Below are 16,231 nucleotides of genomic sequence, written 5' to 3'. Positions count from 1 at the left end.
TTCACTTCCTCCAAGTTGCCATGTTTTCTCCTGCCTCTGGTTATTTCCCACTTGCTAGGCAGTGTCTGCCTCCTCCCCTACTACTTCCAACACACGCATTTTGGCGCAGTTTTACTCATCCTTAAAGTCACAGGCTAACTATCACTTTCTTAGGGAAGCCTCTGTAACCACCTCCCTTCTATAGCTTGCCATCCTCTTGTTCATTACACAGCCTTGCAATTGTTTTTAAACAAATGTTTGTCCTGCTAGACTATCAGCTTTTCCAAGGTCCAGACACTGTCCTCCATGGTTTTATTTTAAATAGGATTAGAAGCTATTGAAAGGAAATAATATGATTATATTCATGTTTCAAAAGGATCATCTGGCTGCTGTGTGCCTCTGGATTGCCAGGCCCTACTTACATTTAGTAAAGGCTCAATAAATATTTGTTGAATGATGAAATGGTTGAATGAATGAATAGACGATTAGCAGGAATAAATAAAGGCAAATAGGGAGGTGATTAGCAGGAATAAATAAAGGCAAATAGGGAAAAGATTATAAAAAGGGGAGATGTAGTAATGAACAGGATCCAACTTATGCAGCAATTATGGTTGGTCTAGGTTGGGGGCATTCTGGGTAGCCATGCGAAATACTGATTATAGCTGGACCTTCTCATCTTTGCTCTGTGATACCACCTGAATTATTTGAATAAAAATCAAATCTTTCCTCCTTAAGAATCCTTGATGGCTTTCTATTGCATGTGGAGTAAAGTTCAAACATCTTCGCATGAAGAATGTGTCAGTTAAAGGCTGGCCCCTACTTTTCCTTATCTCCTACTACCTCTTTCTCCATCCCCTCATCCTGCCTAAGATGTGTGAAGCTTTCTTCCACCTTGCCTACCTAGCCAACCTTCACCTGTATTTTAAGACTCAGCTAAAATATCACCTCCTCTGTAAAGACGGTTTCGAGTCAGCTGGTGTTAGCCACTCAGCATTTTGGGCTCTAATGATGCTGTATCTGTAGTATTTATGTAGCACTTAGAACATAATTATTTGTTTATATGTGTGCCACTCTTACTGAGAAGTGAACTCCTCTGAGTAGGGGCTATGTGTAACTTATCTATTATTTCCTATTACAGTGTATAGTCAAAAAAGAACTCTATGAATGCTTGTGGAGTGAATTAATAAATAAATGAATGCATAGCCTTTGAAGAAACAAAGCTAGAATATTACAATAGATGCAATTTCTAGTTTTGTTCTTTGTTTTAAAATATGTTTTCTTTTTTTTAAGAGGCAAAAGTCTCTATATTGCTCAGGCTGGAGTGCAGTGGCTAGTCACAGGCATGATTATAGCATACTACAGCCTCGAACTCCTGGGCTTATGGGGTCTTCCTGCTGCAGCCTGCGGAGTCGCTGGGATTATAAGCATGGGCCACTGTTCCCAGCCAATATTTTCTTTTCTTGAATGAGTACATAGGCAATGGGAGTTGAGGTTGCAAAAGGGGAAAACAACTTCTTTTAAACAATTATTTTTGTTTTTACATTTTCTCTTAGGACTGGCCTGGTTTCAAATGCCAAGTAATATGGACAGCATATTTCATATTCCATGGCTATTTATGGCTTGGTAGCAAAACCTTAATACAGAATACACATACGTTTGATTTGAGATACTTAGAAAATAGCTTTTTCTAATTATCTGAAAATCAATGCTCAGGATATGTTTTTAAATTTGAGCTTTTCTTCCAAAAGTTTCTTTTTTTTTTTTTCCCTGGGACACATAGAATAAACTTTTTCAGCGTTGGGAATGGAGGGAGTTTAATTTACATTGATCTTTTCTTCAAACTTTAAGTGTTTTTTTGAATCGTTATTATTTTTTAATTTTCTACAGACATTCAGCCTTGAGCACTGGGAAAATTCCATTTCCCATTCCCTGTTGAGAATATGATGGTGAAAAGTTATTAGTCTTGACAACTCTCCAAGATTTTGTCACTGGCTTGGGATATTAGGCTGATAAAAACCCACGCATCTCAGAAGGAGTGGGTTGATTCTGAAGAACAACCTATGGAAATGCTTACATAAACACCCAGTGCTGGGGCTGGTTGCTCACACGGTGTGTCTATCTCGTACCTCTATAGACTCTGACTGATGAACGCTTTGCCCATCCCTTTACCACACAGGGGCTGAGACAATTCTGAAACGTAGCTGCCCAAGCTTTGGAGCAGACTGCCTAGGAATAAACAATGCTGGAGGCACACCATGTGTAGCTTAGAATCTCTAGAGGGGTTTGAAAATTTTTGAAGGAGAAAGATTTTTTTTTTCTCCTTTCAGATCTGTCTAGAGATTCAGCAGGATCCCCACAAAGTAGACATAAAGATGTCAGTAAGAACAGAAGGTTGCTGGTTTCATTCTCTGTGATCTAGAACTGCCAACTCTTGACATATTCCACTTTAACCTGGCTAAAAGATTTCTAACGTAATTTCCAGGGCTGTCAAGAACAATTTATGTGTGTGTGTGTGCACGTGTGTGTGTGTGTACCTATGTTTTCTTACATACACATTTTCATCCTGCAGGGACAATTGTGTTTGGGCTTGTAGATATAAAGGTCTGTCTTTCCTCTGTCAAGTTTTGGGTTTTGTTGTACTCAGCAGGCCTTTTGTCTAGAGCATTGACACCTTAATGAAAAACAAAAGGTAAATTCATCAAAAGAGACAAGATTACTGGAATCATAAATGGAGAGCATCAGGGAGGCTAGCAACAATAATAATAATAAATTGCAGCTATCGTCCACAGAAACTTGCTTTTCTAAGGTACTTTTGATAATTACCTGTCAATGTTTCAGTTTTAACACCCTCTCCTTGAATTGATGGAGTCTATTTATATCATATGAAATTCTTGTATTTGCCTCTTCAAGTACATTCTATTCCCAGGCATGAATAGGGTTAGGGTTATTTTATTTTTCTAGGAGGGGAAAGTGGTATTGTTGAATTTGATACATGTACACAATGTACACATTGCTTTCTGGTGGAAGGGAGGCAAAACGAAACAACAAATAAACATCAGCCTGGCTAGATACAATGGCTCATGCCTGTAATCCCAGCACTTTGGGAGACTGAGAGAGAAGTATTGCCTGAGTATAGGAGTTTGAGACCAGCCTGGGCAACATAGCAAGACCCTATCTCTAAAAAAAATAATAATAATTAACTGGGCATGGTGGCACACACTTGTAGTCCCAGCTACTTGGAAGACTGAGGCAGAGGAATTGCTTGAGTACAGGCATTACAGTGAGCTATGATCGTGCCACTGCACTCCAGTCTGGGCAGCAGAGCAAAATTCTGTGTCAAAACCAAACCAAAACAACAACAACAACAAAAACCAGCCTCAATAGACAAGCAAAAGAAGATAATGGAAGCTTGGATGGTTTGGGGGCAAGTTGTGTTTGTGTTTCCAGCAGAATGCATTTGTTTCCCTCTCTTAAGTTGTCTAACATAGGTTATGTCTAACTCAGTTTTTCTGTCAGATGATGTCTTAAAGTTTAAATGAAATATCAGTACAGGGAACAAGGCAGTTGGGAAAAATGAGTCAGTGAAAATCTATGTTAGTAATATAGAAACTTCAGAGATGATAATTTGTCTTCATTTAAAGACTGTCCTAATATTAAAGGCTTAATTTAATAAAACCACAAGCATCTAAAAAGCATGGATGTCCCATTGGTTTAGTCCTTCTCTATGACTTAATTCACAGAAATGAAAATGAGGGCTGGGTGCAGTGGCTTATGCCTGTAATCCCAGCACTTTGGGAGGCCGAGGCAGGCAGATCACCTGAGGTCAGGAGTTCGAGACCAGCCTGGCGAACATGGTGAAATTCCGTCTCTACTGAAAAATACAAAAAAAAAAAAAAAAAAAGAAAAAGAAAAATTAGCCAGGCGTGGTGGTGCGCGCCTGTAGTCCCGGCTACTCAGGAGGCTGAGGCAGAGAATTGCTTGAACCTGGGAGGTGGAGGTTGCAGTGAGCCAAGATTGTGCCACTGCACTCCACCCTAGACGATAGAACGAGACTCTGTCTCAAAAAAAAAAAAAAAATGAAAATGAGAGAAACGGTTGCACAGGAGAACATGGCAGAGAACCCTTACATTTCTGTAAGCGGATGAGGGAGACTCAAATCACGAGATATATATCCTGGTACCCACTGTGCTGCTGTGACTTGGAACAACTTGTGTGTCTGTTCTGAAACTCAATTTCCTTATTTATTAAATGAGAACATTGGGCCAGATCCTATCCAGCTCTAAATGAACTCATTTTTCAAAAGTTCACTTAAAAAATTCTTAGCATCCCTAATTCGCCACACAGTGTCTGACATAAAATTGGGGATAAAGGCCAGGAGTCATGGCTTATGTCTGTTATCCCAGCACTTTGGAAGGCAGAGGTGGGCAGATCACATGAGCTCAGGCGTTTGAGACAAGCCTAGACAACATGGTGAAACCTCGTCTTTACAAAAAATACAAAAATTAAACTGGTGTGGTGGTGCATGCTTGTAGTCCCAGCTACTTGGGAGTCTGAGGTGGAAGAATTGCTTGAGCTCAGGAGGTTGAGGCTGTAGTAAGCCATGATCAAGCTACTTCCCTCCGGCCTGGGTAACAGAGCAAGACCCTGTCTCAAAAACAAAACAAAACAAATACACAACGAAAAGCCCCAGTGTTTAATAAACAAACAAATGAGTGTTTCACTTAGACATCATTTACTTGTTCAGGTAACAGGTTCAGTCCATTAGATGTATGATCTTTCAGAATTATAAGGACTGTTTGGTAAGGATAACACATTTAATAACTGTACCTTTTACCCACTCCTTGCTATATGTGGAAGATAGCTTCTAAGATGGGCTCAAGCGACCACCACATCCTGGGATTCATATCCTTGTTTAATCCCCTTCTCTCAGGAGTAGGCTGGATATAATGACTCACTTCTAACAAATAGAATACAGCAGAAGTGATAGGTTTTTCACTTCTGAGATTAGGTTACAAAAAGATTGAGACTTCTGATTTGTTCTCTCTCTCTCTCTCTTTGCCTTTCTCTCTCTCTCAACATTTGTTCTGGGGAAAGCCAGCTGCCAGCTGGTTGTGGCTAAGGAGAGACATACATGGCAGAGAACTGATGTCTCCAGAAAACATCCAGCAAGGACTGAAGTCAGCCAACAGTTACATGAGTGAGCCTGGAAGTGGATCCTTCTGTAGTTGAGCTTTGAGATGACCACAGCCTAGGTAGACACACTGATTACAGTCTTTGCAGAAACTCTAAGCCATGCCCAGTTTTCTGACCCATAGAAACTGTGAGATAATCAATGTTTGTTGTTTTAAACTGAAAAATTATGAGGATAATTTGCTGCACAGCAATAGATGATAAATATGTACAACAAGCTGAGTTAGACAGACAATTTAAAATGCATATAATCTAAATAAGATATACAACAAATATACCAATAACTGGCCAGGCGCAGTGGCTCACGCTTGTAAAATCCCAACACTTTGGGAGGCTGAGGCGGGCAGATTACAAGGTCAGGAGATTGAGACCATCCTAGTTAACATGGTGAAACCCCATCTCTACTAAAAATACAAAAAATTAGCCGGGGTTGGTGGCAGATGCCTGTAGTCCCAGCTACTCGGGAAGCTGAGGCAGGAGAATGGCATGAACCCAGGAGGCAGAGCTTGCAGTGAGCCAAGATCGCGCCACTGCACTCCAGCCTGGGTGACAGAGCGAGACTCCATCTCAAAAAACAAACATAAAAAACAAAAAACACCCAAAAAACAAAAAAACTATTATGTACAGTTGTACATAATACCTATTATGTGCAGTTGTAGTAGTCATAATTATCAGTTTCTACAGAGAGCTTATGGTTTACCCCAAGCTGATAGATATCTATATCCATCTCTCTCTATATATATCAATTTATTCCTCACAATAACACTGTGAGGTACATGACATGACTATCACCATTTTACAGATGAAGAAATAGAGTTGCAGAAAGAGTAAAGTCATACTTTAGTAGTAGGTAGTAAATGTAGTAGTAGGTAGTAGGTAGTAGTAGGTAGTAAATGTTTGACATTTGATTAAAAATTTAAACCTACTTTCCCAGTTTCTATTCTTAGAAGTAAAAATGAGGGGGCTGGTTGCACAGAACAATGTGGCAAAGAACCCCAACATTTCCATCAGAGGACAAGAGAGCCCCAAATCAGGAGATACATGTCCTGGTATGAGCTATGCTACTGTGTAGCTTAGGACAATTCGGTTGTCTGCTCTGGGACTCAAGTTCCTTATTTATTCAATGAGAACATTGGGCCAGATCCTATCCAGCTCTAAATGTTTGTTACCACTAAGTTGCACTGTACCCGTAAATGAGACAAGGAAAGTATCATGAAATGATAAGAGGTTCAAAAGGAGTGATTGCATCCAGTTTGACAGATAAGAACAGAACCTTATAAAGGAGGTGAATTGCAGATAGGGAGAATTAAGCTTAGTGAAATGGAAATAACATCATAAATAGAGTTCCCTGTTGAGGGGATCACAGAGAAAGCCCAGAGGAAGGAAAAATAAGCATGTGATTGAAATAGGTCGTCATGCAATCTGTTAGTCACATTACTCTGTCCATTAGTGTAGCCAAGCCCAGGAGGAACGGGATACAGAATGGCATAATTATCCTGAGGCCAAATTAGTCAGGAAGGTCTTACTAGTGGGAGAGCAGTATTTAAGTGAAGTTGTCATCTCACTGGTCCTTGCTTATCCCTTATGCTTCTTCTCCTAAGTCTTGAATTCATGTCTTCTATTCTCTGTGTTCTAATTCTATCTTATATTAATTCCATTGTCTCTTCAAGGTGAGACCCACCACTTCATCTAATGTCCCCTTTCCTATAGCCCTTGGAAGGCAACAGATAAAACAGAAAAATACCCAGGCTTCCAAATAGAGTATAAAAATATGATTTCTGGGCATATGAATACCCACCTGATATCCCATCAAGGTAGTCAATTCTCATATTTTAAACAATTGGGAATTTCCCAAATGGTCACTCAATGATTCTACAAAGGTACACCTCAACTCGATGGAGCTGGTATGTTACCAGCTGTTCTCGTGTGTTAGCTAGTTAACGCAGTTGCTAGAATTTTCCAGAACTTTGCATTTTATATTTTGTTAATTGTGTATAGTCATCACTCAAACTTCCCCTGATGTTGATTCATTTCTTTGGTAATCCTCTCCTTACTTACTAGTGCCCGCTTATTGTATGCTATTCAGCTCACCTATACCCAGCACAGACTGAGTGAAGCTCATGACGTCAGCCTGCAGAGTGAGAGGAGACTGCGACTTTCCATTTTCTTGCCCAGTGTGGTCTGGCTGCTAAACGGGTTTCAAGGCTCTCATTCCATTTGACAATCTTGAATCTCAAGAGTTCAATTCAGATGCAGTGTCTCATTTTTAGAGGTGTTACATTTGCATAATGTCACAACTGGGGATATCAGTAGCTCAGGTAAATCAAATAAGTTTGCACCTCTGCACAAATGAAAATTTGCTCCCTTTCCCCAGGCTCCCATCATCCTGTTATAACCATTCCTTTGGCTCTGGCTTTTTCTCAGGCCTCCTCACCATATTGCATCTCATGCTCAGAAATAACTGGCTCTGTAGTCATTTCCTGCCCCACCTGTGTGTGCCTTCCATAGAAATACAACGTTTGTATTTCTATGGAAGTAAAAACAACGTTTGTTAGCTATAGTGATGGTGAAAGGCAGGAACTTCAGCTTCAGATGACCCGGGCTCAAATCCTGTTTCTGTACCATACAAAGCCAAGCCACCACCATCTCCTACATGGCCAGCTGCAGTAGTCTCCTAACTGGCTTCCCTGCACTCTTTCCCACCTCTAATTTTTCTCTCCATGGACAGGATAATCACTTCAAACAATTTACTACTTTTTAAAATTTAAAAACAATGCATGAATACAGTTAAAAAATAAAGCCAAATTCAAAAGTGAACACACTGATAAGTAGGTCTCGCTACTAAGTCAGCCCTTTATTCCTCAGGGATCTCTTCCTATAAGCAACCACATTTACCAGTTGATTGTATATTTTTCAGAAATAGTTTATATACATATATGTATAAGACATATAATATGCATTTTTGATAATTCATTTCTTCTATATAGGAATGCTTTTAATATGTAGACTTGATCATAACATACAACAAAAGCTCTCCATTAACCTGAGACAAATGTCCAAAATTTTTTTTTTTTTTTTTTTTTTGAGACGGAGTCTCGCTCTGTCGCCCGGGCTGGAGTGCAGTGGCACGATCTCGGCTCACTGCAAGCTCCGCCTCCTGGGTTCACGCCATTCTCCTGCCTCAGCCTCTCTGAGTAGCTGGGACTACAGGCGCCCGCCACCATGCCTGGCTAATTTTTTGTATTTTTAGTAGAGACGGGGTTTCACCGTGGTCTCGATCTCCTGACCTCGTGATCCACCCGCCTCGGCCTCCCAAAGTGCTGGGATTACAAGTGTGAGCCACCACGCCCGGCCAAATGTCCAAAATTCTTAACATGGGCTTCAAACTACTGCATAATCTGACCCCTCTCTGACCGTGCAAACTAATCTCAAATCATTCTCCTCTTTATTTTCTGTTTTTCACACTGGGCTTATATTAGATACTCAAACTTTTAATCTTACCGCCTAAGACTCTTTGCACACGTTCTTCTGTTTGACCAGAGTAGTTTTCTCTTTGACATGGAAAGTGTGGTTGCCTCTTCAACATACATCACATCTACGCCTAGCAGCCATATGTTTGGACGAAACGGATCCACCCTAGGATACAAAAGTATACAAATTTCATTTTCCTTACCACATTGATTGGTTTAGGCAACCACTGGTTAGAAGGATTGGTTTGGGGGTGTCTTAATCAGCATAAAAAGGGAACTCTGTCTGAATGTGAACAAAAAAGCTCTAGTTGTTGTTGGTAGACATAGCATGATAGAAACCAAAGGACTGAAACCAACGTATAATTTGGAAGGACAGTTAGAGTCTCTAAGAAACAAAGCCAGAGCTTTGATCAAACTGCATCTGACACTGTTCTTAGTTACCAATAAATACCTTTTAGTGTTTTTAAATCATATTTGCATTGTTAAAGCATCCTGATATACCTCTCCTTTCTTGTATTTGGCTAACTCTTACCCAGTCTCCAAGCCTATGGTGTGAGCGCCTGTAGTCCCAGCTACTCGGGAGGCTGAGGCAGGAGTATGGTGTGAACCCGGAAGGCGGAGGTTGCAGTGAGCCGAGATTGTGCCACTGCACTCCAGCCTGGGTGACAGAGCAAGACTCCGTCTCAAAAAAAAAAAAAAAAAAAAAAAAAAATATATATATATATATATATGTATAAAACTTTCTCATAGTGGCTTTCTCTGGCTTTCTTAGACTAAGTTGGTCTTTCTTTCATTGGTTTTCCTTGCCTTGAGGTCTTTTTCTCCTACATACTTGTCACAATTGCATTGAGTGATTATTTTTTAATGTTTTTCTCCCCCAGTAGACTGTAAATTAAGTGGAGTTGGGGCCATGTCTGTCTGGTTCACTGCTCTAACCCCAGGTTCTGGCATGTGCCTCACACTTATTAGCTGCTCAATAAATATTTGTTGGATGCAAAAATGAATGAATGGTAGAATTTAGTATGGATAACTTGATTTTTCACAATGATTTGTAAATAAAAGTTAAAAATGTTCCTGTAGATTGAACTATAGATTTTCATTATTTTGTTTTGTTTTGTTTTGTTTTGGTAGAGACAGGGTTTCACCATGTTGCCCAGGCTGGTCTTGAACTCCTGGGCTCAAGCAATCTGCCTGCCTCGGCCTCTCAAAGTTCTGGGATTACAGGCATGAGCCACTGCATCCAGCCTGAACTATGGTTTTGTAGTCTTTGGTCTAACGCAAGCAGAATATCCTGAGTGCCGAAGATAGTTTACTAGCTGAAATCCACTTTCTATTATTGAATCTCTGTGGAGAGGAGGTGTGGGTGACAGTTAAGAACACCATTGCAGTGCAGATCAGAATCCTGGTTAAGAAACCTGAATCTTCCATATACTGGGTGTCTGGTTTGGGGCAAGTTACTGAACTTCTTCAAGCCTCAGTTTCTTTATTTTTAAAGTGCAGATTATAATGGTATTTGCCTCACGGGTTCATGGTGAAGATTAAATAATATCATACATGGAATATGCCTATCTCAATAAAAACTGCTCACATACAGTATTTTTATCATATAGTAAATACAATAATAAATAGATTACGTAATAATACTTAATACACATAGCTACCGGCTATAACAGTTGAACCTCAGTTTCCAGGATTACAAAATGAGATTTATCTTAATTCTACTCCAGGGCTTTGAAAGACTTTACTTATGAATGATTTAATATATATAGAATTGACTGAATGTTGGATTTTTAATTATTTCTGCTTGATTCAGATTCTTGTGTAACCGCATGATTTTGAACAGCTACTGTTCTTCGAAAAAGAAAGTGGATTTAAAGGAGTATTTATATTGATGTATTGTTGGTTGTTGAAATGTAAATAGCCCTGAATGTGCCACTCACTGGGAAAGGACAGTGCTTTTCATAATGGACAAAATAGCCTTGTTTCACTTTAATAACCTGCTTGTGGTCAAACCAGTCATGGGATTCCTTCAACACAGCAGAATGCCTGCTATTGTCATTTACATATCAATGAGCAGACATTTCTCTGCTCATTGCTATTACACAGCACTGCCATTTCCCTAACTTGGGGACTGTGCTGAGTTTCTATGTGAAATGCACATGTCTTTTTCTTTCATCCAGACACGCATATTCCAAGCATAGGCAACAGCTGCTGAGGCAGTTACACAACTTATCTATTGTGTATCTGTAGAAGTTGGAAGAGTAAGTAATACATTGCCCACCTCCAGAATCTTATGGATCTATATGTGTATATTTATTTTACAGAACTATGCTAAGAACAATCATTCTGAGTTTCAAAGTTGTGTGCAGTAGATGCGTAGGCTTAAATGAGAAAAAAAGAATCCCAGCTTTGCTTACACAGGAAATTCTGACTTTAAAATTCAGAGGAAAGAGCCCCCAAAACTTGTTTCCTCTGCTTATTGCCTCATTCCCACAAATGCATTTTCCCAGAATTAGAAATAGCCCTTCCATTTCACCGACTTGGAAATAAATGGCAGATTAGTCTCTCCCTTAGGGGCCACTGAGGGAATTGAGGTTGGATGCAGAGTGTGTGATTCTAGACTGATGCCCAAGGCAGCACAGGAAGTGAGGACTGCTAACCCAGGGATCAACTCTAGCCCTCTGTAATGAGTGCTAGCATCATGCTTTCAATAATCTTTTTAGGTGACCTTAATCGCCGCTGCTGAATTAAACAGTGGTTTCGCCCCAGAGCCTGGATTTGGGCATGGATTTTTTACTCAGACCAGTTCAGGGGGCATACAAAGCTGAGGAAACAGTCTCTGTCACCTTATCATGTCAGTGGCAGCCGTCCTCCATACTGTGAAAGAACTGATTTGGGTAAATACCTATGTGTTCCCAGATTTTTTTAAATTGAAAATTAGTTATCAAGATCGTACTCATCCTTAGAAAAACTGTGAGGAACACACACTCATACCTCTACCCCCCCGCATCCATATGAAATAATATTGACCATGCTTGTTATCTACTTGGTACTGTTCTAGATTATATCTAGGAATTAAATCATCTAACTCTCTCTCTCTCTTTGGATAGAGTCTCACTTTCTTGCCTAGGCTGGAGTGCAGTGGCGTGATCTTGGCTCACTGCAATCTCTGCCTCCTGAGTTCAAATGACTGTTTTGCCTCAGCCACTGGGGTAGCTAGGACTACAGGTGTGCATCATCACGTTTGGCTAATTTTTGTATTTTTAGTAGAGATGGGGTTTTGCCATGTTGGCCAGGCTGATCTCGAACTCCTGAGCTCAAGCAATCCACCTGTCTCAGCCTCCCAAAGTGCTGGGATTACAGGTGTGAGCCACTGCCCCTGGCCTAAATCATATAACTCTCTTCTCCAGCAATACAATGAGGCACATACTATTATTATCTAATTTTTCTGTTCATCATCTAAGGCAAGGAAAGGTCCAGTAATTTACCCATAGCAGGAGCATAAATGAGAAAAGCACATATCTATCTCCTTCATGCGGAGATATATATACTAACAGGAGGCAACCGCTGTTGAGGCAGTTAGCCAACTTCTCTATTATGTATTTGTAGAAGCTGTGATGGTATGAGATAAATTGCCCACCCCTACTGTCTTACTTAGAGATAGTATAAGGTGGAGATATTAATGATAAGAATAAAAATTAGCATTAACTGAGTGCTTCCTAGGCCAGGCCAGCACTCTTCTGTGGGCTTTATGTGTATTATCTTATTCCTCACAAGGCCCAAGGAGAGAGTTATTCTGAAGCTCATTTCAGGGCAACAATATCTAAGGCAGACAGAAGTTAAATACTTTGCACCGAGTCATATATCTAGGAAGTAGGAGAGCAGGAATTTGAACTCCTGAATTTGTGTGCTTAGCCACTAATCAGTAGTTCCTTTGGATGGTAAAACTCTTCGTCTAGGCCTCTGGGAGATTAGTACGGGTCTCCACGGTGTGCTGGAAGCCACGGATATGAACTAACCTATCAAGTTGCTTCTTTCTCTGCCAAACCTCAGGATCTTCCCAGTCCCTCCTTCTCATATCTCATTGCCTCCATCCCACGCTTTCCTTTCCAGTGTTCCATTTCTTTAAGAGCTGGCCTGGGCTTGTTGGCAAAGGGCCAGTCTGAGAACCTATTTCATAACCACGTATAGTAAGAGCAAGTGAGTTAATATGTTCCAGATACTTACATATTTTTGGAATAGAATCTAACCAATATAATCACAACTTATTATCATTCACAGGCAACAATCATTCTTTTATTCATTCAGTAAACATTGAGTGACTGTGATGGCCTGGGCACTGTGCTAGGTCAACATTAGCATTTGTGACAGGAGCATTTTGGAAATGCAGTGCCCCATTCATGGGAGTGACTTTATGGTGGAAGCGACGGGCACATTGGCAAGCCGGCTTTTTGGCCCCTCTCAAGTCCATTAACTCAATGGCCATTGACTCTGCTTATTTCAATGGCTGGTCTCGCTGGCACCACTGCTAAAAAAAGTGACAGAATTTAATTCCATTACATAAAAAAAAGAAGACTGTTCATCTGGGGTTAGATGAATTTTTTCAGAGATAGAGGATGCCATTTTTCTGACTGGGAATATAAAATGTATGTAATAGAACTTAAGTGACCTGTAATTCAGCTTCACAAGAGAAGTTTACATTGGTTTCTGTGATGGGATTGGGACAATGTCTTTGTAGTTGTTATTATTTTGGTCAGTATTTTTAAATAACTGGGTTTTTCTTTTGTCTGTTTCTTGCCAGTTAGCAAACCTATTTCTTTGGCCAGGCCTTGCCACTGCTGCACTGTTTTATTTTTTCTAACAGAACCTTGTCCTTATAGGTCAGACAGGATGACCATCATCTGCAAGCACTTTGTCCTCTCTGACTTCAAGACAACCAATTTATGATGACACAGACAAGTCAGGAGACTCAGAGCTAAAACGAAGAGGATTTTGTAGATCTAATGAAGACTCTGTCAGGCCTCATTTTGATCTAGTTAATGAGGATCTGATTGAATTTGCCATCGTGAGGTCTTCTGGGCCAGTAAACGATTTCCCTTATTTTTCTGCACAGAAACAAGCATGAGGGCGAATTGTCAGTGTAAGCATTTGTATGTCATAAGTTGTCAGACATCATGCATTTGGTGGATGATTTGCTAGGTCATCTCAGAGAGACCGTTTAAACTTCTTGTGTTTTAGTTGTTTACATCTGTGAAAGCATAATTACACATATGGGGCTTCCAAGGAAAGTGTTATTAGTGAAAATATGTAAGGTGTATTAATTTGAGGGGCTTTTGCAAAAGAGCTTTGCGTCACTTTTTGCTAGACAAAGTCTCATCTTGAGGCGGTATAGAAATTCGATGGCAAGACAGTCTGAGAAAAAGTGCTTGCCAAGGAAATATCAGATCTGAAGGAAGGGAGGGGTCATTCCTGATATTCCATGCATTTGGAGGTGACTTCTGACAGGGCCTGTTGGTACAGTAGTTTCTCTGAGGGAAAAACTGAAATCATAAGAACACCATTTGGGAGCCCAAATTCAATGTATCCACAATTAAAAAAGACAAATTCTTTTTTTGCTCAGCTTCAGATTATGAATTACCAATAACATCTTAATGGTTTTGCTCTTTTGCTTTGAGGGGACTTTGGTGCTGAAAACACTCAAAACTCTGCTTTTCACAGGCAGCATGTAAACAACAGCAAACCTGGAAGATGTTAGTCCTTAAAGATGTGCAGGTTAGCACACTCTGGTTTCATTGTACTCTCTTATGATCCAGTAGCCTCAGATCCCCCAGACCAGGTATACTTTTATAAATACACACAGAACCAATCAATATATATTTTTGGGTCACTAAAACTATTCTAGCAAATTCCTTAATAAGGTCTCTAGATGAAAATACATCTGAAACCAAAGAATAGTTTTGCTTTCACAACTTCCAGTTCCGATATTTTAAAACACTGTTTTAAACCTTTTCATAGATAACAAGTGAGACTCGAGGGGGGAACCCTGTATTTCACCTTGCTGCTTACCCACTCTCTTTCTCCTCCTTCCTCCACCCCCTTGAAACTGCAAGCATGAGCTCTGTTGCTTTCATCTGTGTGAATTTCCCGTTGGCAGTGCCCCAACTCTCAGAATCATTCTGTTTCCCCCAAGGGAATCACCAGATGTTCCTTGTGTGATTGATGTACCGTGTGCTGTTCGGCTTTGCCTGGGCTTGTCCACGTGTCCTCCAAAAATGTAAACAGAGGCCCTGCAACTGTGCCTCAAAGTGGCAGGCAGGGCGTCAAGTCGGTAACAAAACCAAACAAATGCAGGAAATGTCGCTCCTCCCCGCAGTATGTGCAGGATGGTGGCTTTCTCATGATACAGTTCTAGCTGTGGTATCTGAACAAGGTGGGTTCTATGGTGTAAAAAGTCACTTGTTAAGTGCTGTGACAATTTGTCAATCTGTGCTACTTCACACTGAAAAAATTCCCAGCAATGTCATTTCTGCCAGTATCACGGGGAAATAGTTATGTGGTTAAAGCTTTAAAAGCTAACTTCACTGCATATTGTTTATAATAGTTCAAAAGTGGAATGGAATTAAATGTGTAACAAGAATTTGGTTAAAAAAATCATGATATGTGTCTGTTTATATCTCCTCCAGATACATCTATTTTTACCATTTAAAATGAGAGTGTAAAACAATGGTTTTAAAAATTTTTGATTGTAGGCACCCTTGGGGAGCTTAATAAAAGCTGTGAACCATCTCCCTAGAAAAATCTCCATATGCTCAACATTTTCATGTAATATAAAGAGATTTAAACAGGAACCTGTCTATCACTCAAAGGTTAAGAACTCCTAGTATTAAGAATTTAGTAGAAATAATATTTAATAATTTGCATATATGGAGTAGTGGAACAAGCAAGTTATAAAAGTATGATTCAGCCAGGTGCAGTGGTTCATACCTGTAATCCCAGCACTTTGGTTGGCCAAGGCGAGAGGATCACTTGAGCCCAGGAGTTTGATAACAGCCTGGGCAGACTCTGTCTCTATTAAAAAAAAAAAAGAACTAGGTGAGGTGGCAGCACGCACCTGTAGTCCCACATACTCTGGAGGCTGAAGCGGGAGGATTGCTTGAGCCCAGAAGGTCAAGGCTGCAGGAAGCCAGTGCACTCCAGTCTGAGAAACAGAGCCAGTCCCGTGCCTCAAAAAAAAAAAAAAAAAAGACTATGATCACATTTTTGTAAAAATAACCCCACCATATATAGTTAAAAAAAAAAGGGCCGGGGGGGGGGGGCTTTGAAAGGCTGAACATTTAGATGCTAATGATGGCTTCTCTGGGGGATGATATGTTTTCTCTGCAAGTCTTCTTTTCTCTTTCCCTTCCTCCCTCCTTTCTTCTTCTCTTTCTTCATTCATGTCTCCCTCTCTCCCTTCTTCTCCTTGTTTTCCCTTATTTGCATCTTCTAACTTTTCTACAATTAAACAAAAACTGCCTTTATGAGAAGAAATATGTCACATAAGTTTGTTTTAATTAAACAAAAATGCTGTAATCAGCTTTGGCAAGTATGTT

At 40.2% G+C, this 16,231-nt stretch overlaps 1 long non-coding RNA gene across 1 annotated transcript in view; it reads right to left on the bottom strand.

Moving 5' to 3' along the window:
- LOC129460299 (uncharacterized) overlaps positions 1-16,231 on the bottom strand; it is a 91,467-nt gene that overhangs the window by 48,594 nt on the left and 26,642 nt on the right. The window contains exon 3 of the long non-coding RNA XR_010114894.1: positions 8,671-8,805. This is a non-coding gene — a long non-coding RNA (uncharacterized lncRNA). The remainder of the gene's footprint in view (positions 1-8,670; positions 8,806-16,231) is intronic.

This window comes from Symphalangus syndactylus, chromosome 13 (genome assembly GCF_028878055.3).
Source record: "Symphalangus syndactylus isolate Jambi chromosome 13, NHGRI_mSymSyn1-v2.1_pri, whole genome shotgun sequence".
NCBI lineage: Eukaryota > Metazoa > Chordata > Mammalia > Primates > Hylobatidae > Symphalangus > Symphalangus syndactylus.
The sequence above is the reverse complement of the archived record's forward strand: the minus strand, read 5'-3'. Positions and strand labels throughout refer to the sequence as shown.